The sequence below is a fragment of the Lutra lutra genome, chromosome 9 (assembly GCF_902655055.1).
Source record: "Lutra lutra chromosome 9, mLutLut1.2, whole genome shotgun sequence".
Taxonomy (NCBI): domain Eukaryota; kingdom Metazoa; phylum Chordata; class Mammalia; order Carnivora; family Mustelidae; genus Lutra; species Lutra lutra.
In genome coordinates, this window is record NC_062286.1 from 80,019,727 (window position 1) to 80,043,225 (window position 23,499).

General features: G+C 39.9%; 1 protein-coding gene and 1 pseudogene across 2 annotated transcripts in view; one reads left to right on the forward strand and one right to left on the reverse strand.

Moving 5' to 3' along the window:
- LOC125108558 (high mobility group protein B3-like) overlaps positions 1-6,732 on the reverse strand; it is a 64,142-nt pseudogene extending 57,410 nt beyond the window's left edge.
- Positions 6,684-23,499, forward strand: part of SOCS5 (suppressor of cytokine signaling 5) — a 62,453-nt gene continuing 45,637 nt past the window's right edge. The window contains exon 1 of one of the 2 annotated variants that reach the window (XM_047744547.1): positions 6,684-6,821. The gene's annotated coding sequence lies outside the window, so the exon portion shown is untranslated. Of the gene's footprint in view, positions 6,822-6,928; positions 7,150-23,499 lie in introns of those variants that run through there. The other variant, XM_047744546.1, reaches the window with a different exon arrangement.

Below are 23,499 nucleotides of genomic sequence, written 5' to 3' on the forward strand. Positions count from 1 at the left end.
GTGGGTTAAAGCCTCTGCCTTCAGCTCGGGTCGTGATGCCAGGGTCCTGGGATCGAGCCCCGCATCAGGCTCTCTGCTCAGGCAGGGAGCCTGCTTCCCTTCCTCTCTCTCTGCCTGCCTCTCTGCCTACTTGTGATCTCTGTCTGTCAAATAAATAAATAAAATATTAAAAAAAAAAAAATCAGGGACGCCTGGGTAGCTCAGTTGGTTAAGAGTCTCTCTTTGACTCAGGTCATGACCCTGGGCTCCTGGGATTGAGCCCCGCATGGCATTGTCTGGGCTGCTTGCTCAGCAGGGAGCCTGCTTCTCCCTTGGCCTGCCATTCCCCCTGTTTGTGTTCTTTCTCTCACTTTCTCTCTGACAAACAAATAAATCTTATTTAAAAAATCAAATTATAGGGGCTCCTGGGTGGCTCAGTGGGTTAAAGCCTCTGCCTTCGGCTCAGGTCATGATCCCAGCGTCCTGGGATCGAGCCCCGCATCGGGCTATCTGCTCAGCGGGGAGCTTGCTCCCTCCTCTCTCTCTGCCTGCCTCTCCACCTACTTGTGATCTCTGTCAAATAAATAAATAAAATCTTATTTAAAAAATCAAATTATATCACACTCCTGCTTAAAACCCTTCAGTGGTTTCCTATTACAATTAGAATAAACATTTAACTCTTTACCTGACCTTGCAAGAGATCTGGTCCCTGTCTGCTTCTTTGACGTAGCCTCCTACCACAGCCCTTCACTCCCTCCACTTCCCACAGACTGCCTTTCAGTTCCTTATATCAACTTGGTCTGCTCCTGTCTCAGGGCTCAGGGCCTCTCTGCTCTTCCTTTCACCTGCAAGGCTATCCTGCCTTCTTTTTGTATGCTTGCCTCCTTGTGTCATCACTGATGTTCTACGGGCTTTCACAGAGTGGCATTCCCTGACCACTCCAGCTACACCTGCCCCGCCCTCCACATTGCTCTATTTGTAGCATCTTTAACTGTATAGATGAACATCTTTACTGCTCCTGCATGCTGATTGTCCCCACGATAACATAAGTTTTGTGAAGTCTCTTGTATGCCACTGTATGACCAGGGCTTAGAACAGGGCTGGGCACATAATGACTCTAAAAAGTTTTTGTCAAATAAATCAAAGTGCTTAAAACTAATCATGGATAGAATATTTATTTCCTTTCCTTAAAGACCTTTCAATGTAGCTATTTAATTGAAAAGGCAATAAACAATTATAAAAAGAAGTGAGGATGTCACGATTGGCTTTTGAAGAAACACAGAAAATAGTATTAAGAGAGTTAATTGAAAGAATATGATCCTACCAAAAATGACAACTTCTGCCATAAACCAATCTAGGCAAGGAGTAGGCCTAGGTAGGCACCGCATCTGGTGGATGGCCAGATACTGGTTTTTGCGCTCAAGAAGTTCAAAATCTATCAGAAGATACAAATGTGTAATTATAACATGTAATATCCATATACTGCAAACTATGTTCACATTTATAATTACTTGTTTGATCACCACAAGAGTCCTATGAGGTAGGGGATTATTATGGTTATTGTTAGTACCAACTCATAGATTGAATAACTGAAGCTCAGAGAAGTTATGTCATTTGCTCTGGCTAATACAGCAAGCGATGAATGAGATTTCTGAGTTAAACTCAGATCTTCTGACTCAGCTCTCCTGTTCCATTTAACCACTATGTCTATTCAGCGTGATAAATGTATGTGCAACATGATATGGGGGGGAGTCAAGTGTAGCAGAGAGAGACTGTGTATCTAGAGAAGTCTGGGAAGGCTTCATAAAGAAAAGTCTTATAAATGGGGCCTGTGAAAGGGAAGCAAGTGTTTTCAGGTGGAGTAGGAGGCACATTTCACATTGATATTTGATGAAAAGCACAGAGGGATGAAAATGGATAGCCGGCTCTACGTGGCAGGGAGCAGAGGAGTCCAGATGGGGAGGTTGGGCCATACCATGAAAGATTTTCAGTGCCATTTTTAGGCAGTTGGGCAGTCCCTGAATGCAAAGGATTGAAACAGTCAGATCTAGGTTTTCAAAAGAAAATTAAAGTGGCAGATTGGTGGATGAATTGGAGCATGAAGAAGCAAGTCAGGAGGGTTTTTTGTTTTGTTTTGTTTTGTTTTTGGTGATCGTGCAAGCAAGTGTCTGAGTGAGAATACTGAAAATGCAAAGGGCTGATTTAAAAATGTTTGTGTGAGTAAGACTCACTTCTGGGGAGGTGTAAGAGGGGGAGAAGATTTTATTTAAAAATTTCTAGCTTACATGACTTGGTAGATGATGATTATGTCAACCAAACTGAAGAATACAGAAACATGATTTCAGAAGGGAATCAGAAGTAGGGGTTTTCTTGTAGCAAAGATAAAGCACCGTCTGCTTCATCTTTCAGTTATGCTTGGTTTGAGGTGCCTGTTTGCAACATCCAGGTGGACATGTCAAGCAGGCAGCTTGGGCCTAGACTTTGGAAGCAAGGTTGACTGGAGATCTAAATTTTGGAGTCATTAAAATACAAGTTGTATTAAAATTCCTATGCAAAAGGGTTCAAAGGAACTTTTTTGGGGTGAGGGAAATTTCTATTTCACAATTATGATAGTGGTTACAAGGGCATACATGTCTCCGATCAGATCAGACAGATCAGACCGTACATTTAATATGAGTGCATTTTTAAAAATCTTAAATCCCTTAAAAAGTACTAAAAATAAAAGTGAACTTCCTTGTACAACACAGTAAGTTCTAAACAAACTGTATTTAAAAACTGTTAATCAGAGACCCGTGGGTGGCTCAGCTGGTTAAGTGTCTGCCTTCGGCCCAGGTCATGATCTCAGGGTTCTAGTACTGAGTCCTATATTGGGCTCCCTGCTCAGCAAGGAGTCTGCTTCTCCTTCTTCCTCTGCCTCTGCCCCCTGCTCGTGATGTCTCTCAAAGAAATAAATAAAATCTTTAAAAATTGTTAATCAACTGTTTTAGAAAAAACGAAGAGAATGGAAAATTGTTCTACATGTATCAGTTAAAAACAAGTGATTGGCAGCCAGGAAAGCTGCCATGGTTTTGGCTGTTCCAGAAGCCAGTGCTAGATGTGCCAGTTTATGGGCAATTTGGGAGTTCTCCATGCAAAAGCATATTCCCTCCCTAAGCCATCCTCCTCCATTGTCAACCCATCCCTTGTACCACCTGGGGTGACTTCTGCATTTGGAGTAGCTGAGACAATAAAAGTACTTGAAGAATATAACATGACATTGCCGAACAAGAAATCTGTCCTTATTGATTGATTTTAGGCTTATGGCCAATTTGGCTTCCTCATTTGGCACCATTCTCTCAACATCACTTCTGAATTGTCCTTTCAGTGCTCAGCTTAAAATCTACTTTGTACGATTCAGTAGAAAGAGGGGAAGTTTGACGCCTATATTCATCTATCAGTTGTGGACACATCCAGCATGAATATACAATCACCAAATCTGTATATTTATGTTGGAATCTCAGTTCTGTTATTTACTAAGTCTTTGAGACTTTGAAGAAAATGAGGATAATAAAATCTACTTTTTTGGGGGGGGCGGGTAGGAATTAAGTCGGATAGCATATGTGAAGGTGCTGAGCACAGTGGTGAGTAGGTGCTCAATAAAAGGCAGATGTCTTGTCAAAGCCTGACTATACTTTCTGAATTAGTTAGCCCATACCATAAATTTCTTGAAAATAAAAAGTTTTCTGGGCACCTGGGTGGCTCAGGGGATTAAGCCGCTGCCTTCAGCTCAGGTCGTGATCTCAGGGTCCTGGGATCGAGTCCCGCATCGGGCTCTCTCCTTGGCAGGGAGCCTGCTTCCCTCCCTCTCTCTACCTGCCTCTCTGTCTACTTGTGATATCTCTCTGTCAAATAAATAAAATCTTAAAAAAAAAAAAAGTTTTCTGTTCTCTATATCCCACCCTAACTAATACATTCTCAATAGACCCTGGGGAAAGATGTTTGGGAAGCTGGATGGTCAAGAATAAAGTTGAAGAGGATTTACACAATAAATCATAGGTGAGACCATTCTGGTGAGAGGGGAAGAAAGGAACTTGATTCAAAGGCGGTGGCAAAGGTCCTTCTTCACATTTCCTCTTCCCATGCATTTAAATTTTTATCTTGCCAAAAAGAGGGGACAGAAGGTCTCGTCTTGACGAGTGGAGCTGCAAGACTGTGTGCCAATACACCTGGTCTTGATTCATGCCAGCTGGGAGAGGAGCTTGGCTTCTCAGTGTTTTACTACTGTGGTTTCCTGGGCTGGGCAGCTGGGTGCCTAATAATGATAAAAACCATAATAATACTTCATAATTATGCACTGCCCTCTGCCAGAACTTGGATTTAATTACAATGACTATGACAGAACTGGCAACATCTCACTCCCTGTTGGGGTGCAATACCCAAGGGCCTGGAAATACAAAGTGAAGTGGCAACTGCAACCTCTTCCTGCAGGGCCTATCCTGGCAATTTACCCAGAATGCTCTGGGTTTAAAGCTCATCATCAGAAACAAAGAGTACTTTAAAATTGCTCACATGCACTTGGCACTGTCAAGTAAAATAGTGTTTACGAAGCAACTACTGCCACTCATGGGGCAGAGCATCATGGAAGCCCGGACCTGTAAGGAACCAAAGGAAGTGACCTCATTCATATCCCCACCCCTGCCCCTGAGGTACCACTGTCACTATACTCTAGTAGCTAAGTTCATGGATCTTCCCATTCTGATTTGGGCTGGAGATGCTTTTGTGGCAGCTTGGTTCAGGTGTCAGGAAATTCACCATTTAACACTCATTTGTGAGCACCTATTCTGAGCCAAGGCACTGTGGAGGCACCAAGATATATATAAGGTACAATGCCTCTACAGTAGCTTATCTTCTAGTAGAGGGATTAATATTCAGGCAGCTGTATTAGAGAAGGAAGTCATGGCAGATGAAAGGGAATAAAATTAAGTCTCCAGGTGAAAGGCTCAGGGCCATTCCCTTTTTGAGAATAAAAAGGATGAGAAGATGTGGGGTGAGGGTGGGGAGGAATTGAGATAAAGAGGTAGGCAACAATTTAGGAGGTTTTTACAGGTTTCCCTGTTTTGTTTTTTGTTTTTGTTTTGGCTTCACAGCACTTATTATCCCCTGAATTATCTTGTCCATTTATTAGTTTACTCGTATAATGTTTATCTCACCAACCTTGTCACTTGGTTCACCACTATATCCCAAGCTCTCAAACAATGCCTGGAACATAGTACAGTGCTCAGTGGCTTAATGAATAAGTGACCCAGGTGAGGCTCTGGTTGTAGAAATGGAGAGGAAAGGGCATCTAGTAAATATAACCCACATGACAAAGTTAGAAAAGGTAAGGGAAGTACTTACACCAGTGAGGGAGAAGCATGGAGGATTACACCCAGGTTCTTGGTTCTGGATTTGTTGGAGTGGATGGGGACATTATCAAAAAGATAAGGAGCAGAGGAAAAAGAGCACTTCTGAGGGTATTCGAGTTCTGATTTGGATAGGTCATAATAAGGTTCAAGTGGAGATGTCCAAAAACACTTATCTGGACGTCATTAAAGGTACACTCAACCACCAAAGTGGTTAGGTCACCTAGTGTGCGGTAGAATGACTACGGACCTACTGAGGTGAGGACTGAGGATCAGCTCTTGGGACTCTCTTAACTAGCCGAAAGATAACAGATTTAGTAAGATTGATAATTTTTTGAGTGTTTATAGTGTCAGGCAAACTGGGGTGAGGGGAGCCCTGGGGAGGAGAAAAAGCTTAAAGAGGGATGTATAGTCCATCCAGTTTCCTGCAGGAGAGATCAAATAAGAACTTAAAAGTGACTTTGAACTTGGTTGCATGGATGTCACCGATAACCTTAAGAGGAGCACTTTCTGTGTACTAGTAGGGAGTTTAATTTAGGCTGTACTTAAATCATGAATTGAAATACAGATGAGCGCTAGGCAGGGACTCACAGGCAAGTTGTTTTTCGTTTTGTTTGTTTTTGTTTAAGTTTGGAGGCGTTGGAACGTCATCATGGTATGGCCCAGACAGAACTGGCCAGGAAATTTGTGAATGACAACACGGTTTCCAAAACGCCAGATGTAAGGAGTCGTCCTGGCGTCACAATGCCTCAACTATGCCTCTACCCTTTCAGCCATTTCTAGGGCGGGGGCCCTTCCACATAAAGTGCGGGCAAAAAGTGGAGGACAATCACCCCTCCATCAGATCTGTGAGTCATGTTTGTGACAGCAGGGAGTAGGGATGGGACTACCTGAATTAAATGAAATGCCCAGGTTCCCGTGCATCTTGGAATTCAGTGACTGGGTGGCACCATGCTGGAGGGAGCTAGGGAGACTCATTCACATTTTCCGGCCCGGCACTCACACCCTCCATTCATCATTTTTCCTTTCCTTTTTCCTAACAGAGTTGAAGCCAGGGACAAAGCTTTCTTCCCTCTCCCACCTCAGGTTGACCTTCCTCCCCCAAGCCCACCGCTAGCCCTTCTCCGACCACGTGACCCCCCTCAGCCCCCGTGACTCGCCGCCTCCGACCCCTCCCCTCCGGCTACAGCCCGCTTTACCCCGCCCCTCTATCCCACGTGACAGCCTCTTTCCTACCTGACTGGCTTCTCCCTTTCCCCGGGCCGGACCCGGCCGCCGTCTCAGCTGCCCGACTCCAAAATGGCAGCCGCGCACAGCGCACACCCGAGCGGCCGGACCTCCCTGACTCCCCGGCCGCCCCCCTCTCTCTCCCTGCCTCCCTTCTTCGGCCTTCACCTACACGCCTCCGGATTGGCCGCTAGGAATCCCGCCCCTCCAGAGCCCCGCCTGCTATTGGTCACGGTAGGCTGCCCTTCAGAGAGGCGTGCCCCCGCCGCCCCCCGCCCCGGGAGGTATTTTCCATTCCTGTGGGGGGTTGGGGGGAGGGGGGAGGGGAAAGGGTAAAGGGGGGAGGAGGCCGGGGAAGGGGGTGGGGGCCTGGCGGGGGCATCCGGCAGAGCTGGGGTCCCCGGGCTCCGTCCAGAGGAAACGAGACTGCGCTCGATCGGGCAGTTGGAGGGGACGGGACGGGACCGGCGGGCGGACTCGCCCTCTCCGTGACTGCGCCGTCCGGGCCCGTCCGCCTGGCCGCAGGTGCCCCTGGATGAGGCCGCCCCGCGCGCCGGGACCGGTGAGTGTCCCCGCGGCCCGCGCCGGGCCCGCGCTTGTTCCCGGCCCCCCGCGCCGCCGTTAGCGGCCGCCTGCCGGTCCTCGGGTGCCAGCGCCCGGCGCAGTCCGCCTCCGGCCAGCGCCTCCACACCCCGGGCTGAGGCAGCGCCGGCCCTCGGGCCGGGAGGAGACGGCGGGCGGGGGACGGCGAGTTCGGGCCGCGAGCCCTGTGCAGACCTAGCTGCGCGTAGTGGGGGCTTGCGCTTAGTAGGCTCTGGATGCATTTCTGATGAATGATTTTTCTGGTTGGAGGGACGTGGGGCGCCTAAGGGGAAGGGGGTCGTTTCGGAGCCAGTAGGAGGGAGTTCGTGATAGGGGTCGGAGGGAGGCCACCGGAGACTGCGGGGGCAGTTAACGCGTGCTGCGGGGAAGGGGCCAACTGGCCAGGTCACTTGGGCTCTAGGGCTCCGATCCGGGGGTCTTCAAGGTCGACGAGAAGCGGTCCGCTGGGAGATGAGAGAACTGGGGAACTTGGATGGGGAAGTGACCAGAGCACCTCCAGGGCTTTAACGCGAGGTGGAAAGGGATGCGCAGGCGGCCGCTGGAAGATCCTTCTGCAACTACTTGGGCTCCTACGATTCTTTGGTGCTTTGATTTGGGCATTCAAGTAGCCGAAGCGAACTGACTTTCTGGGGAGGGAGTTGCATTTAAAGAAGGATGCTAAGAAGCGTTTAAGTACACATGTCGATTTGGTTCCAAACTTTGGAAGGCTGGGGACTGGATTCGCGAGGTGATTTCTGACATTTTATTTTGGCATTCCAACCGGGAGGAGGCTTGCTGCTGGCGCTTGTCAGTTACCCTTTATTTTAAAATGTATGTACATGTTTGATGTTGTTTTACCAGTTACTAGTTTTGCTGGAAATGCTCATAACTGTACCTTGAAATTCTTGCAGTCGCCTCTATATCCGCTGAATATCCTTTCTTCAGGTCTCTGATCCTGTAGCTGTGGCTTACTTCTTCCTGACTTAACATTTAGAGTGGACTGACTGTGCTGTTAGAATTTGCTACTTAAACTTTTAGTCTACAAGATTAGTAAGTAATTCACATGCTTTCTGTCCCTTGCTTTTAAGTTTTTCTTTACAAGGTCAACTTTAAGTATTGTGCTGGGAAGATGCTGGTAATGTAGCAGCTCTCGAAAGCAATATTGAAATCAGGATGAGCTTTCGAACAGTTTAATATTAAATGTCAGATGCTTAATTTAATTTTAATAATCTTGTATTTGCATAACACTCTTGAAAATGGGTTAGGAAGGTAGAAAATGAATACCAGGGTCAGGCCGTGGAGGTCCACAGATTCTACCTCTGGCATCCCTTTGAGGTTCTTCAAGTCACTGAGAAAAGGAAGCCAGAATTGCACAGCTAGATCTTCATCTTTTAAATATTTTCTTAATCACATGTATGTTATCTGACTAATTCCTCACAATTTAAAAAAGGAAAGCCTTTTTTTTTTTTTTTTTTTTTTTTTTTGGTAGGGAGTACTTAAACATATCTGAGAAAATTTGTGAATGATTATGTTGCTCTGTAATGTAATTCATCAGAGAAAAATGTTCTCCAAAAAAGTACTAATATTTTCATTTGGCACCTTTTTAGTTTTTCAATAACTGATGGATAATTACATTTTTTTCTCCTTATTGTCCTTGAATTTTACTGTTTGTCCTTAGGGAGAATGTACTGGCACACAAAACAGTGGCCTAAAATATTGAAACCTAACACCTTTTAGCATTATAATAGCTTCTACATTGTTCACCTTGAGACTCATCTATGGTAAACTAGTGGTCCTGAGGGCATTCCCGTATCACCTTAGTTAAGAATGGACTGTTTTCTCCTTTTGTAGAACCAGGGAAAAATAATGTTTAATGCCTGCAAAGTAATGATAATAGCTAAATAGATGGAGAATGGGAAGCTTGGAAAAAAAGATGTATGTACAAGAGTCACGTTTCTTTTAGAAGTGGGAGAGTAGGCCGTGGAGATGATTATTTTGCAGGTCAGGAAATCAAGGGCCCAGAGCAGTGGAAAGTGACTAAATTGGTGGTTAGTGAGAGAGCCAGGATGGGTGGGCAGGTCTCCGGACTCCAGGGTTTTTCTACACTATCACATTCATATTGTTTATTTCTAAAGAGTTGCAGTGCCAACTATAAATGGTTTTTGGATTATTTGTGATGTTGTTCTCTTCTAAGGATGGGGAAGTTTGAATTGACTACGTTGATACATGAAATGATATAAAACAGGATAAGCTTTTATTGAAAAGTTTTAAACAATACGGCTCATTGTTAGTGGAAGTGCTGATATTTCTCTGTCATTGGAAAGAGACAAACTGTCATGTCATCTAGATTAAAATATTAGATGAGCTTGGAGCAGGCTAGTGTTCTGTGATTTTTATGCTAAAACTTAATTGCTTACAAGATCTTCAGAATCCAAAAGGTTCCTGTATTTTCCAAGTAAATTATATGAAAATTATTATTCTTGGTAAATGTAGGAGTTTTGTTACTTTGAAATGGGCTTTAGGACCTTTAAAAAATAAGAGCAATAGTAGAATTACTTGATAATTATGAAAACATAATTTCTATCATAGTTATAATAGAGAACGACTGACTTTGTATTTCAGCCACTTAATAACATTGATGTCTGGCAGGTGATTTAACCACTGTGTACTTTAGGTTTCCTTACCTGTAGAGTGAGGGTAGTAGTAAATAACCACCTCGTAGGAGAGTGGTGAGGATTCAAAGTGTTTCTTTCCTTAGCACACAGTAAGAGTACAACAGATATTGGACACTTTTCTTTATGGCTCATTAGGTGTGTACAGACACTTGTGTGCCCATTTATTTCTTCGCTATTAATGAAGTCACTTTGAGGCTACCAAAAACTCCTAGATAAATACATGATCACCTAAGAGTCTATCTTACAAGGCTTTTAGTGCAGCTGATGCCCTCATGTTTGTTTGTTTTCTCCTTCCTCTGCTTGTCTTGGACCTTTAATTAGGTATGCATATCAAGTTAGAGTGAGTGTGTCTGTTTTTCTAAATGTCATCTGGAAACCCTTGTTGTGGTAACATTATTCTAGAATCAAAATGCCAGTAATTGATTTGCAGGTATTCTAGTGAAAATGTGGTGAGTTCCAAAGGCTTACTGGGTAAGATTAGGTAAGGAAATCAGGAATTTATCTGTTATTCATTATAATCCCTGTCTGTCGATGAAGCCATGAGAAAATCCTTGAACCTTGTTTTCTATTAAGTGAATGTTTTGTTAACTTCATTCATTATATTGTTGGGTTTTAGTGATAAAACTTGTGTAATTCCAACTTTGAACATTTTGTTTTTTACTTTGCTCTAACCCAGGTCTAATTAGTGTTATGAACATGTGGTTTAACAGGTGTTTTTTAAATAACAGTGGTGGACTTTTCCTACATATTCTTTGGTTCTGCCTTACTAGGTTCTTCTATTGCTTTTATAACAGCTCTTCTGCTTGTCATTTCCTTGACTTTGGTTCTCATGCACCTTAACCTACTGTCACAACATGTAACTTACTGTCTGTCATACATGAATGTACTTTTTAAAGTCTCTTTTTAAATATAATTTCAGTGATTTAAAAAAAGTATCACATTTTTAATTACCCATATTTTTAGAATTCCATTGAATTGAGTCCATTTTATAAGTTAGAGATTAAAAGCAGAAGTAAGTGTAGCTGAAAAGCATTTTTATTATGTTAGTTGTAGATTCGTGCTATTTTTTGTTTTTAGATCTCAGTCAGGCATTCTGTGGGTAGATACTTCAGGTGATAAATACATGAGTCATCCCTTTAATCTGAGATCCAAAAGTGTATAATTCTAATCTCAGGCTGATTTCATGAGTGATCAGAGTTCTTTGGTAGGTAATCAGCTCACTTTGGGTACAGGTTGAAACTGCGCCTCCTCCTAGTTCCCCGCCATCTTGTCTCCCCCCCATCCCTTTAATCTGAAATAAGCATTACATGGAGCTATCAAAAGCTTTCAGGATCATATTTTTCTTTCCCTGATAATTTTAATGTTTGAGAGTGACTAACTCCTAATCTTCTTTTGATTAACTATTATAATAAAGATTATGAAATTATTACAGTTTATTGGTCATTTTTGGAATCATGAAATGCTTTTAGGAATTTTGTAGAACTGACATGCAGATCTTTTCTTTCAATCAATTACATAATCTAATTATGTGAAAAAAATATTTAAGTATGGTTTCAAGAGACATTAGAAATACCATGTTATTGTGGCGCCTGTGTGGCACAGTGGGTTAAGCTTCTGCCTTCGGCTCAGGTCATGGTCTCAGGGTCCTGGGATCGAGCCCCGCATTTGGCGGGGGGGGGGGGGGGGGGGGGGGGGGGGGTCTCTGCTCAGCGGGAAGCCTGCTTCCCCTTCTCTCTCTGCCTGCCTCTCTACCTACTTGTGATCTCTCTGTCAAATAAATAAAATCTTAAAAAACCTGAAATACTGTGTTATAATAAAATATAACCAATTATTGCTCAATTTTTCATTAAGTTGCAATTTTTTTATGTTTAAAGATAATTATGGCATTGTGAATTGCCAGTTATTCATACTTAAAATTCACGGATACAAGGACTGAGTAAGTATGGACCAGGCAAACTACTTTCTTAGCTTCAATGTAGATGTTAGAGAATGACCAAAGGAAACTACGAATCATTTTCCTTACTCAATAAATTCTTTTTCTGAGTTAGCCAATTATCTTACGTTTTCATGGGTAATGGAGAGAAGGCTTTTGAATCTGGTTAGAGCAAAAGTAATCTTGAAGGGTAGCTGGTTGGACTGTTGCTTCATGTTAATATTTGGTAAATTTGCATCTGAGTAGTTTAACTGAGAATTAGTTAGCTGCCTTTATTGTACATGTAGGTGAAAAAGCCCAAGGAATGACTTGAGAGAGATCATAATCATAATGACACTGCCAAGTACAATAGAGCAAGAATATATTTCCACAGTTTCTCTGATAGTCTATAAGCCTTTTGCTCATGTGATGTTTAACACCAAAATTAAATTTACCTTTGATTTGATGAAATGTCATACAATAATCTTTTATCAAAGCTAATAATAAGTGAGGAAAATAATTTTAAAAAGTATTTTCAAACGGGCGCCTGCGTGGCTCAGTGGGGTAAGTGTCTGCCTTTGGCTCAGGTCATGATCTCAGTGTCCTGGGATCTAGTAGCACATCCAGTCGCACATCCGGCTCTCTGCTCGGTAGGGAGCCTACCTCGCCCTCTCTCTCTGCCTACCTCTCTGCCTACTGTGATCTCTCTCTGTCAAAGAAATAAATAAAACCTTAAAAAATTTTTTTATTTTGAAATAGGCTTATTGCTCTGGGATTGTCTTCAAATTATGACTTCCTTATTTTATTTGAAGACTCCTATAATAGGAATAATATCCAGTCTTTCTGTTCTGGGTAAGATTCTTCAGGGAGAGGTGGTAATCAAGTATTGATATACTGTATTTCAAGCAATTAAAAAGTTAGAAGCTTACTTAATGTGTATATACTTAAAATGGAAAATGAAAGGTAGAGTGATGGAACAGGAATGATTTGGGAGCTGAACTTCAAGCTTTCATATATAGTGGGTAGTCAGAGAAAGAATTAAGAATTGGAGGTTGAAATATGGTTGAAATATGAAATATGAAATAAATGAGAAATATGGAGGAAAATCAGGATTTTGTATGATTTTAACCCTAACATAGACCCTGGGTTCTGCAGATTAGTGTGTCTAAGGAAAATAGGTGAAATATTCCAAAGCTGAAGAATAAACTTACTAAACATTAAATGAAATCTATTGGGAGAAGTCCAGGTATGTTTTTTAGGGGTTAAAATATGCACATAGCCAAAAGGGAGCTTATTTATCTAATTATTTAGTCTTCAACTTTAGTTATTAACATGAGACAGTAGTCCAGCCTCATTACCCTTCAGGTGATCAGTGCTGGGACTAATTTTATATAACATTTTTTTTCTTTTTTTTTATAAATGATTTAAAAGACAGACTGGCAGTGAAAGTTGCCAGATTTGCAGCTGACTCTGTGTGCTATTCCAGGTAGTTGACAGCCAAACCAACAAGGAGAAGCTACAGGAACATCCTTTGATGAGTTTCTGTGTGGCAGAGAACAAGATAATGCATTTAGAAGAAGATACTCCAAATTATATTTACAGGACCTGAGTTGTGACCTGGAAAGGGGATCCAGAAGTCTTGGAGATAGCTTCTATGAGTGCATTAATTGTAGTTGTTGCTGGGCCACAAAGTCCTGAAATGTGTTAAGGTTAAAGTTGTTGGGCATAGTTCTGAAGATAAAAATGATGTCCATGAAAATAATTATAAAAGAGATTGTTTGTTTGTTTGACCGTTCATTATGTTCCAGGCTAAGTGATTTGCAGTCATTTTTTTCATTGAATTCTCCAAACATTTCTTGAAAGGTAAGTAAATAGTCCAGTTTTCTCAAAAAAGAAAATTTGATTCAGGGAGGTTAAGTGACTTTCCCAAGTTACCCAGTATGGGGAGTAGGGACTAAGGCCCTCATCTTTTGATTGTTAATCTAAATGTTTCCCAAGATATTAACAGGCATCTTTTAAAACTTACAACAGTTTAATTTAGTTAATGAAATGCTGTTTTTCTCCTTTGCTGTGGCAGCTTTGAATGCCATTACCAGGAGAGATCATACCTATATACTTTGAGAGGATTTGGAAACATTCCTTAAATTCCTGATTTTTTAAGGAAAGATTAGGGTTCTTTTGGTGTACAGTTTTACCCTAGAGATTGGAAAATAGCACAGGCCATCCATAAAATGTTTCTCCTCTTCACTATAAAATACTGGATTATTAATGGGCATTAATAAGGTAACATTATTTAATAAGAAAATCTTGTTTGGTAGAAAAGACACCAGAGTTAAGAGTCCACATACCTGGATTCTTCCAGTGGTATGAGAGAAGTGGTGTGAGAAAACATTAGGATAGCATTGAAATAGGTGTAATGTGTTTGCTCTGGGAGTAGGGGAAGGCTTGAGATGTGTCTTGAGAGATGACCTGGTGAAGAGGGATTGTGGAGTTCTAGGCAGAGGGAATAGCACTATGTTGGATGAATAATAACTTTTTTGAACTGCAGTTTCCTCAAATGAGTTATAAAGTATCTTAAATTTTACCTAGATGAGCAGCATCTGCTCATGAGCAGCATCATCATTGTTGACATTAGAAATAAAACCGCAGGCTATTTTATTGGCAAAAATGGGTTTACCTGGAAATAGCAGAGAACTGCAATCCTAAACAAGCAAGCGATGGCAAAACCACAAGCAAGTCTAGAGAACAAAGGAGAAGACCTCTCTTTCACAGAGGGAAGGGAGAAAGAGAGCTGTTATAAACAAAAGGTTCATTGGATTAAGCTAGCAGAAGTATAGCGGCTTTCATTGGCTGAGTTGTGACAGTCTCTCATTGGCTGGGCTGTTGCTCCTCCTGCTGGAATAGTAAAGTAGCAGTTAAAGGAGTACTTACTTGCAAGGTACCTCTTTTCCTGTTGGGTTTTCAGTGGACTAAAGTGGTAGGGCATGAGAGATCCCCTGCTGGCCTCCTGACTCCATTCTAAATGAGGTTTCCTTGTGTCCTTTTAATTTTCACAGTACAAAGTGCTGTCCACCCCCCCACACACACACCCTTGATATTTGTTGATTTTGGAATCCCCCAAAATAAGGTTGCAATATCAAGTGAGTAAGTATATGTGGAAGTACTTCATAAGATTTTAGGTGCTCTACCAAAAAGAGTGATAGAGGAATACTGATGTTCTTGTAAAGGGTGGACAAAGAGGGTATTAGGAAGACTTAGGTAGCAGGGGAAGGAAAGTACAGAGGAGTAACAGCAGAAATGGGAAAGGGAGTTGTTAAAGATGAAGGAAAAGAATAGACGTGAAGAAATTCGAGTTATAGTTCTCTTTGTGCCTGTCAATCAAAAGGAGGGTAGTAAGTCCGTAACTGAAGACTTAGCATTAATTTATGGTAAGGATGAAGCTTACCAAGCCACTCACTTTTGAAATAGTTTACTCACTTTCCCATTTAATCTATGCTGACCATGGTAATAAGAATATGACAATAAGCTAATTGAGAGTTGGCTGTATCTTCTGATGGTTTGTTCACTCATTACTTCTGTACAGGTTTAGGTAATGGCTTTAAATAGTGTAAGGGAGATCATTAAAAATAAAGCAAGCTGGACTGAGTATTCTAGATTATTAAAAATGAAAGGGTATAGTGTGTTTAAGGAGGAGGGTGAAGTTTGACCTGTCAAAATGAGTACAAAAGAAAATTAGGAAATCAGACTAGAATCAAGGTAGAATGAACAAGCTGTTAATGGTCTCATATGCCATACAAGGAGTTTAAGTTTTTATTTTGTATCTGAGGAAGTGACACAGTTTGCTGTTGTAGAAAACTGGTTATAGTAGTAATAAAGAGAATCATCTGGTGGAAGAGAAATTGGAGGTATTTATTCTCTAAGTCATACATATGGCAGGGTAAGTGAATGAGGCATTCTGTCTGGTGTCCCATAGGTAGATCACAGGCAGGGATGCCATTTAAGATTCTGCTCTAGTTCAGGAAAATGATTATGATGGTCTGAATTAAGGGATTTGTAGTGGGGATAGAAACAAGGGCACTGATACCACAGATATATAGAAGTTTAAGCCCTCCAGACTTGGTTAGTGTTTGGAGGTGATAGAAGCTGAGGATGAGTCCAAGGTTTCTGACTTGGCAGTTGAATAATACGTGCACGTTTGAGAGGGGGGAATACTGGGTTTATGTTCAGGTAAGTAGTTATGCTTTTTAGATGAGTAATAACATGACCAAAACATCAGATAAAAATACGGATCTAGCTCAGAAGTGTGGCCAGGCTTATAGATAGGACTTAGAAGGCAAACGTTTAAAGTTGAAGCTTGTGAAAGTGAGTTAATGACCATAATTCCTAAATAATAATGTATGCAGAACAAAAAGTAACTGCCAGAACTGGCACTTAGTTCAGGAGTGTGGACAGTTTTTTAATATTTACCTTGTGCCCCCGCTCAACTAACCCCCCCCACCCGCCACCTAACCTTACAAACAATATGTAGAAACATCTGCCAGAAATCTATTTTAGTGTCCTTGGAACGGTGTATCACAATACACTGGCCTTCCAGGACAACACTGGGAATTCGTAACAAATGCACTTTCTTACTCCTCACTGAAACTCTCTTTCGAGTCTTGTTTGCTTCCTTGGGCTGGTGAGGTGGTCTAAACAGATACTGAAGTCTGAAGGCCTTTTTCATCTTCTTTAAAAATCTAGTCCAGGGAAGCTCTAATCAACCATCTCTTTGCTTCTCTTTCTCTCCTACCTTTAGCATTATAGAGCTTAAGGTTCTGGCAAATAGATGCATTCCAAGAGGGAAAAGTAAAAACATCACAAGAGAAAGAACCTTAAACAGAACTGTAATCTTTTCAATTTTCTTCCAAAGGTTCTGCTCTCTAAGCCAGGGAATGGAGTTGGTGAGTCATTAAGAGGAGGTGTCCAAACTCAGTAAAATAAATAGCCCATCTTTTAGGAGAAAGATCTTCAAGTGCTGAGGGAATTTGGAAAAAATCTGAGGTGGTTTAGTACTTAGTGGAAAAGATGAGTTTTGGGTTCAGTTTGAGGTAGAAATTCAAGACTCTGCAACAAACAGTAAGAATACCACTATTAAGAGGTCAAGAAAACTACCAATGAAGTAGAGCATTAAGAAAAAAAAGCAAAGGAACTGGTCAACAGGATTCCTTATCTAAAATGTATAGTTTAAGTTGGAATTAATGAGAAATTAGGGTAGTTATCGGATCAAAGACTAAAATTTGGAACTGAAAGTCCATGGAGGACCTAAGTAGAAATTTGAACACAGAGGACTATTGTGATCATAATTGAAATAGCAATTAAGCATCTATAGAAAATGACAACTGTTATATACAGTTTTTAATGTATGTGGTACTGTTTAATTTATAAACTCCCTAAATCTCTTATGTTTTCCCTTTTTGTCATTATATATATGCCTCTGTAATAGTGGTTCTCAAACTTGCCTGGGTATAAAATTTATATGAAGCCCTTGTTTAAAATACAGATTCATCCATGTTACATGTAGCAGTAGTTAGTTCTTTTTAGTTGCTGAGTAGCATTCCGTAGTATGGATACACTATAATTTATCTATTATTACTGTAGGAAGAGCTTATATCTGGTCTTCAACTTCTAGGAGTAATGCTCCCACGAACATTCTTGTACAAGGCTTTTGTGATATGAATATTCCTTACTTGTGGGTGACTACCTAGACGTCGAATTGCTGGGTTATAGGATAGGTTTAGGTTTAACTTTATGAGAAACTGACAGAACAATTTCCGAGATAGGTTTACCATTTTATACTCCCACTAACAATGCCCCCTCTCAATTTCTTTTACAGAAGAGTTTGGGTACAATTGATGTTCTTCCTTAAATGTTTGTTGGAATTTACCAATGAAGCTATCTGGGCCTGGAAGGTTGTGTGTGTTTGTTTGTTTTTTTATGGAAAGGTTCTTAAGGATTCAATTTTTAAATAAAAAGATACAAGACTGTTCTGTTTCTTTTTAGTCCTGTTTCAGTAATTTGTGTCTCGAAGCATTCGTCCATTTCACCTTTCCTCTCATGATTAGTCTAGCTAGGGCTTAATCAATTTTATCAGTCCTTTCAAAAATCAACTTTCAGTTTTGTTGATTTTTCTCTGTGGTTTATCTGTTTTCTAGTTCATGAGTTGAGCTTTCATTAATTCCTTACCTCCTCCTTACTTTGAGTTAACTTGTTATACTTTTTCTAGCTTTTAAGGCAGAAGTTTAGGTCATTGAATTAAGAATTTATTTTAAAAGATTATCAACTTTTAAAGCCATAAATTTGCATTATTATTTCATTCAAAATATTTTCTTTTTTCATTTGTAATTTTTTCTTTGACCTATGGATTGCTCTGAAATGTTGTCAGATAATTTCCAAATATTGGGATTTTCCAGGTATTTTTGTTACTGTGTTCTCATTTAATGCCATTTTGATCAGAGAACATATTCTTAATAATTTCAGTCCATTTATACTATTTGACTGGTTTATGTCCCAACATGTGTATCTTGGTTAATATTCAATTTGTACTTGAGAAAAGTGTATCTTCTCTTATTGGGTGCTGTGTTCCATAAATATCAGTTAAGTTAGGTTGGCCTTTGTATATATCCTTATATTTTAACCAATTTGCTATTTACTTGTTCTGTCAAGAAGAGAGTTGAAATTTTCATCTACAAGTTTAGATTTGTCTGTTTCTCCTTTCAGTTCCTTTAGATTTATTTCATATTCTAAGCACTGTTGCATGTGTTACAGCACATTTAGGGTTGAGTCTTGTTGATGAATTGACCCCTCTGTCATCATGAAATACCCTTTTTATTACTGGTAATTTCTCTTGTTCTGAAGTCTTTGTGGCTGATACTAAAATTTCCTTTGATTAATATTTGCATGGTGTATCTTTTTCCATCCACTTACTTTTAACCTATTTATGTCATTTATATTTCAAGTGCCTTTTTGGTACAAAGCATGTAGTTGGGTCTTGTTTTTTCATCCAATCTGACATCTTTATAATTTGCTATGTTTAGACTGTGTTGGCAAAACTATGACTGGCAGACCAAATTTGGCCTACCCCCCGTTTTTTGTTTTTTTGCTTTGTTTTGTTTTTTTTTTTTTTTTAAGATTTTATTTATATGTCAGAGTGGGGGAGTGAGAGAGCACAAGCAGGGTAAGGGGCAGAGGGAGAAGCAGACTCCCCATTGAGCAGGGAGCCGGATGCGGGACTCGATCCCAGGACTCTGGGTTTGTGACCTGAGCCAAAGGCAGACACCCAACTGACTGAGCCACCCAGGCATCCACCTGTTTATGTGAATGTTTTACTGGGACACAGTCATGCCCATTCATTTACATACTATCTCTGGCTGCTTCTGTGCTATGATGTCAAGGTTTAGTAGTTGGGATAGAGACCATTTGTCCTTCAGTGACCATCTGGTCATATAGAGACCATTTTAGTCCTTAAAGCCTAAAATATTCTGTGGTTCTTTACAGAAAAAGTTTGCCAACCACTAATTTAGACCATTTACATTTAATATAGTTATTGATATGGTTGGATTAAAATGTACTGTTTTATTGTTTGTGTATTGTTTTTTTTTTCCTCTTGGTTTTCTATTTGCTTTTGGCTGGGTTATTTTTAATAACAGTTTACCCTCAAATAATATGCCACTTCATGTATAATGCAAAAATCTTACATATTGATATACTTCCAATTCCTCTTATCTTTTGGGCATTTTTTTTTTTTTTTGGTCCTACATTTTGATTTTATGTGTGCTTTAAATTCCATTACTTGTTTTTGCTTTTGTTAGGCACTTGACTTTTAGAGTAATTAAAAATGAGAAAAATGGAGCTGTCTGGGTGGCTCAGTTTGGTTAAGCTCCTGCCTTGGGCTCAGGTCATAATCCCAGGGTCCTCAGCAGGGAGCCTGCTTCTGTCTCTCCCTTGCCTCTTCCCCTCCGCTTGTATGTCCTCTCTCTCAAATAAGTAAAATCTTTGAAAAAATGAGAAAAATGTCTTTAATATTTACCTTCATTTTAACCATTTCTTTAGATATTTCTTTGTGTAGATCCAAGTTTATGTCGGGTATCCTATTCCTTTTGTTTCAAAACTTCCCTTTACAAATTTCTTGAAGTGTAGCTTCCACTACCCCCTTATTTTGCTTTCAATTTTGAAAGCTATCGTTAGTGGATATAGAATTTTAGGTTTTCACGTTTTTTCCCCCTCCTTTTAGCACTTTAAAGATTTTTTTTTCTTTTACTCTTTCTTTTTTTGTTGTTTTGTTTTGTTTTGTTTTTGGTTTTGTTTTTTTCTCTTTTAGTTGCATAGTTACTGACAAGAATTCTATGGTGATTCTTAAATTTGTTTTCCTATATATAATGTACCTTTACTCTTTGGTTGCTCCTAAGATTTTTCTCTCTTTGATTGGATTTCAACAACTTTACTATGATACTCCTTAGTTTGGTTTCATTTTTGTTTATCCTGGGACTTATTGAGCTGCTTAGTTCTGTGGGTATATTGTTTTCATCATATTTGTGAAATTTTTAGCCATCCCTCTTCAAAATTTTAAATTCCCAAGTGTTTCTTTTCTCCTCAGACTTCAGTCCTACATGTGTTTTTTGGGCAGGTCACTGAAGCTCTGTCCATTTTTCCAAACTTTTTTTCTTTCCATTTAGTTTGAAAAGTTTTTCTTGCCCTATCTTCAGGTACACTGATTTTTTTTTTAAGTTTCCTTTGTCTAATATGCTCTTATTTCCATCCAGTTAACTTTTTATGTCAGGTATACTTTTTTATAGTTCTAGAATTACCACTGTTTTTCTTAAAAATAATTTCCCTTTTTCTGTGGAAGTTTTTATCTTTTCTTCATTATGTTCATGTTTTTCTTTAAGCCTTTAAATTTTTTTTTTTTTTTAAGATTTTATTTATTTATTCGACAGAGAGAAATCACAAGTAGGCAGAGAGGCAGGCAGAGAGAGAGAGGAGGAAGCAGGCTCCCTGCTGAGCAGAAAGCCCGATGCGGGGCTCGAACCCAGGACCTGGGATCATGACCTGAGCCGAAGGCAGCGGCTTAACCCACTGAGCCACCCAGGCGCCCCAAGCCTTTAAATTTTTTTCTAAATACTGTTTTAAAGTCCTTATACTAAAAGTTCTCAGGAACCTGGGTGGCTTAGTCGGTTAGGTGTCCGACTCTTGCTTTGGGCTCAGATCGTGGTCACTGGGTCATGGGCTCGAGCCCTGCATTGGGCTCTGCACTCAATAAGGAGTCTGCTTGAGATTCTTTCTCTCTCTCTCTCTCTGTCCCTCCCCCTACTCACGTACAAACATTCTCCCCACCACCGCCCTGCCAAATAAATAAATCTTTAAAAAAAAAATAAAGCCTTTCTATTAAAAGTAGTTCTACTTTCTGTCACTTCTACATCCTGATTATAAGTTACCATTTCTCATTTTTTCCTATGTCTGTAATTTTTTATGGAGTTAATGTTGAGCATCTTGATTTTTTTTTTTTTTTTCTTTCTTGAGTATTAAGTTTTGTTCTGGCAGACAGTTAATTTATGTGTGGATCAGCTTGATCTTTTGAGTTTTGTTTTAAGGTTTTTTTGGGTTTGGGTTTTGGCAGCTCTAGAATAGCTTTCAGTGTAGGGCTAGTTTGGGCCCACTCCTGAGGCGTGCCCCTTCTTGTGTCTCCCTTGATTGCCTCATGTCTTCATCAACGTTTATTCACCCTGAGTTGGCGGAAACTGAATGATCATGGCCCTGTGTGAACTTTGGGAGTTGTTTGGGTTAGAGCTCCCCAGCATTTGATATTTTTTTGGAAGTTGTTTTCTGTCTAGCCTCATAGATTTCCATACAACACATATGCAGATTGGTTTTTAGCTGGAAATTCAAGGACCCTTCTTGCCGGTTTTTGGAGCATTCATATTTAGTTTCTTCCTTTGTGGTATTATGCTACAAATTCTAGCTTTCTCAGACTTCGCAAATTCCAAGCTTTGTCATCTCAACTCAGTGAGACTATTACCTCTACTTGGGTTCCAATGTTTGTGCTGTGGTTCCACAGGGAAACCTGGAACAGTCTTGGGCTCACCTCATTTGTTTCCCATCTTTCAAGGATCATGTTTCCATATGACCTGTTGTCTACTAGCTGGAAACAGTTGTTTTATATTTTGACTAGTTTTCTACTTGTTTATGGCAGGAGAACAGTTCTGGACCTTGTTTTATTCTCTTTTGCCTTCATTTTTGAAGGATATTTATTCTGAATATAGAATTTTAAGTTGACAGCATTCCCCCCCCCCCCTTGTAGCACTTTAAAGTCATCATTTAAATATCTTCTAGCTTAAAATTTTCTGATAAGAAGTTAGTGATTATTTTTACTGTTGTCCTTTGGTATGATATGTCTTTTTTTTGCTCTTCTGGCTGCTTTAAAGGGTCTCTGTTTTTCTCTTTATCTTTGGTTTAAGCATTCTATTTATTCCAGAACTAGCTTAACCCTGATACAGAGGTATGGCCTTTCTGGGGTGTCTATTAAATGCATGTGATGTTCAGTGAGGTCTCTCCATTCTAACTGCGGAATTTGAATGTCTCCCAGACCTTTGCAAGCTCAAATTGTTGTTCACCTCACACTCTGTAGTCGTTTCCCCCCCAAATTTTATTCTTTGATCTCAAGGAATCTTGCCTTGTGCATATGCAGGTTAGTCTCCAGGCAAAGAATTAGGAGATCTCTCTACAGATTTTTGAAACTTTTTCTCTCCACAGCTCCCTTCTTTCTTGTATTCTGCCTCTTTAAATTTCAGTGACTTCATTAGCTTCAAACCTTAAGTTCTGTTTCCTCAGTTCAGTGAGATATCTGTGCTCTTTTTGGGTTTTCCTTCCCTGGGTCACAAATAGAATGTCAGGGCATTCAGGAATCTTTGTTTCCCTTTCCTCAGGAATCACAGACCTGCACTGCCCGATATCTGCAAATAATATTTTATGTTTGTTGCTCAGTTTTATGGTCATTTACAGAAGGAGGTCTAGCCCAGCACCAGCTACCGCATCATAACTGTAAACAGATTTGTAGGTTTTTAATGTTTTTTCTTTTGAAAAACTTTATAATTTTTGATAGATCATACTTTTTATTTAGTATATGGGTTCATTTTAAAGAATGTTAGCTCATCTTTTAATTTTTAAGCCATACCAGAGAGGTAGAAAGAAGGTTTTTAAAAAAGAAAATATTTGAAAAAAAATTTTTTTGAAAATTAAAAATAAATCAAAAATTTCAAAGTAACATAGGAAGAAAACTCAGTATCTTAAAACCCAGAGTTTACTGTGATCATCTTCATTATTTCAGACATCTGTTACTGCAAATATACACATAGAAGAATAACCTTAGTTTTTAAATGAATTTATGCAATTCATACTATTTCCATTAAGTAATTTAATTAACAGAGGTAAATTTGTTTGAAAAACAACAGTGGAAAAATTGTTTAACCACAGGTAAAAAAATTTTACTACAAAATATTTTCCTCTAAGTTTATGAAGTAAACTTATGGAAAAAGCCTAAGAGGTGAGAATCATTATGTCATAGGTTGCATGCTTTAATAGGTCTGTCATATTAAAAGACTCAAGTGTTGGCAAATTCCTACTTTTGGTAGGAATAAATTGCATAAATTGATGCAATTTTCTTCTTTTTTTCTTTTTTTTTTAAGATTTTATTTATTTATTTGACAGACAG